General features: G+C 35.9%; 1 pseudogene; it reads left to right on the top strand.

The window, feature by feature from the left end:
* The first annotated feature begins 2,114 nt into the window (after window positions 1–2,114).
* LOC112300486 (nucleophosmin pseudogene) lies at window positions 2,115–2,775 on the top strand (annotated as a pseudogene).
* Window positions 2,776–2,995: the final 220 nt, after the last annotated feature.

Genomic DNA, 2,995 nt, shown 5'->3' with positions numbered 1-2,995 from the left:
TGTCCTCATACCTAATGAAAGAGTGTCAGTAAAAAGCAAAGGTCTGATACAGAGAGTCACATTCTTGTTCTGAGCTGCCCTGCTGCAGGACTTTTTTTTGACTGAAAGCTCAGAACAATTTATTTGTTCATAATCCAAATCAAGAAATTAGCATTGCTTTGAACTTCAAATAAAATAAAGACATACTATCTCAGATGAGAAAATATCTAACATGAATTTCTTAGACAAACTAAGACTTACACAAGATGGGACAAAAGTAGATTTACATTTGTTTGTACACAAAATAAAGTTTATTTTTATATTATTATTTATTAATTATATTATTTTCCTATAAATGTAAACCTACTTTTTCCTACCCTGTATATGAGCCAAAAATAAAAAGAAAACCAAAGGAAGATGAAATTAGAGCTAGCAATTTATATAGCACAACTGCATAGTGAGATGGTAGGAACCATGGAAGTTATACTTGGATGTTAATTATCACTAAAATAACTACCCATGATGCTATATTCATGGTCCAGGTGTATCAGAGACTTTTTTTGTCTCTTAATTATTTCATTTGGTTTTTTATTGTTCAATTACAATTATCCTCGCTTCCCCCCATTACTCTCCCCCACTCTACCCACCCCCACCTCCCACATTCAACCCCACCCCCACCCTCCATTGTCTTTGTCCATGGGTCCTTTATACATGCTTCTTGACAACCTTCCCCTTCTTTTCCCCATTATCCCCCTCTACTCCCTCCCCTCTGGTTACTGTCAGTTTGTTCTTTATTTCAATGTCTCTGGTTCTATTTTGCTCACTTGTTTGTTTTGTTGATTAGGTTCCACTTATAGGTGAGATCATATGGTATTTGTTTTTCACTGCCTGGCTTATTTCACTTAGCATAGTGCTCTCCCAGGCACATCAGAGATCTTATAGAATGACCTGTTTTAACATAAACTCAAAAATCTTATTAGAAGGAAATTATGAAAGCCTCTTTGAAAACCATATCAGAAGAAATATTTTATGTTTTGTGGTACTTCATTTCTATGGAAAAAAGTCAATTTTGTTTCTGGATTTAAGAATCTAATCTAACTCTATCAATAAATCATCTTTGTAGAATTTTTCCCTCAGCTAAAATAATCAGTAAGTAAAAAAGAGAAATATGACCCTTAGTCTATATTTTCTATCTATATATTCCACCACCAGTTTATATATAAATATTTATAGATATAGTATCAAAATAGTACATAAGAATTTTTGTAAAGAACTGACTATGGTCCTGGTGCAATTGCATCCTGCATATCTGTTCTTTTATTTTCCTATATTTTTTAATTGATGTTCAAGTACAGTTGTCTACATATTCTCCCCACCACCACCCCAGCCTCACCCTTGATCCTACTGCTTTTGACTTTGTCCAGGTGTTCTTTATATATGTTCCTTGATGACCCTTCCCCATTTTCCCCCACTATCCCTCCCCCTCTCCCCTCTTACTCTCAGTTTGTTCTTTATTTCAATGTTTCTCATTATATTTTGCTTGCTTGTTTGTTTTCTTGATTAGGTACCACTTATAGATGAGATCAAATGGTATTTGTCTTTCACCACCTGGCTTATTTCACTTAGCATAATGCTCTCCAGATGCATCCATGCTGTCACAAGGGGTAGGAGCTCATTTCTTTCTTTCTGCGGTGTAGTATTCCATTGTGTAAATGTACCACAGTTTTTTGATCCACTCATTTACTGATGGGTACTTTGGTTGCTTCTGCAACTTGGCAATTGTAAATTTTGTGCTCTTATGAACATTGGGGTGTATAGGTTCTTTTGAAGCGGTGTTTCAGGATTCTTAGGGTGTAATCCCAGAATCCTGTGTGTCTGTTCTGCAGAACTGAGGTCATTTATCTCCACCCACCTTCTCTCACACTTGAGTGGGTGCCACCACCCAAAGGGAGATTCAATGGACATGGACATGAGCCCTCTGAGGCATCAGGATTTTCTCTATTGTTGTGAACCAAGGCTAACAAAGATTACAACTTTAAGGTAGATAATGATGAAAATGAGCACCAATTTTCTTATGAGTGGTCAGTTTAGGGTATAGTGCAAAGGATGAATTACACATTGTTAAAGCAGAGGGAATGAATTATGAAGGCAGGACAATTAAGGTAACTCTGGCAACTTCAAAAATGTACAGCCAATGGTTTCCCTTTATGGCTTTTAAATAACACTATCTATGACCTTATAGTTGAATTGTGGTCCAGAGCCTTTGCATATTAGTGGACAGCACTTAGTAGCTGTGGAGGAAGATGAAGGGGAAAAGGATGTGAAACTCCTGAGTATATCTGGAAAGTATTCTGCTCCTGGAAGTGGCAGCAAGTTTCCACAGTAAAGAATAAAACATGCTGTTGATGAAGATAATGAGGAATATGATGATGATGATGGTGATGATGATGATGATTCTGGGGACAACTGAGCTGAAGAAAAAGCTCCAGTAAAGAAATCTGTTTAAGATACTGTAGCCAAAAATGCACAAAACTCAAACCAGAATGGAAAAGACTCAAAACCACCAAACCAAGATAGAAAAGTCAAGAATCCTTAAAAAAACAGAAAAAAAATCCTAAAATACTGAAAGAAACTAGTTCTGTAAGATACATTAGAGCAAAAATTCAAGCTAGTATAAAAAATGGTGGCTCGCTTACCAAATTGGAAGCCAACTCCATCAATTATGTGAAGCATTGCTTCTGGATGATTGACCATGAGACTATTCAAGACCTCTGGCAGCAGAAGTGGTCTCTTTAAGGAAATAACTTAAATAGTTTGTTAAAATTTTTCATCTTATTTTATTTCTGTAATAATTGATATCTGGGTGTTCTTTTTAAAATACAGAGGGAGAACTTTCCCTACCATGTCTCATAAATGTTGTTTAGGTTCCATTGCCAAGAAGGTGTTGCCAAAATGCCTGTTTAGTTGTTTTAATCATTTTTTATTGTTATTCTATTACAGTTGTCCCAGTTTTCCC

This window comes from Desmodus rotundus, chromosome 6 (assembly GCF_022682495.2).
Source record: "Desmodus rotundus isolate HL8 chromosome 6, HLdesRot8A.1, whole genome shotgun sequence".
In the NCBI taxonomy this organism is placed as follows: Eukaryota; Metazoa; Chordata; class Mammalia; order Chiroptera; family Phyllostomidae; genus Desmodus; species Desmodus rotundus.
This window is presented reverse-complemented; position numbering and strand designations above follow the sequence as displayed.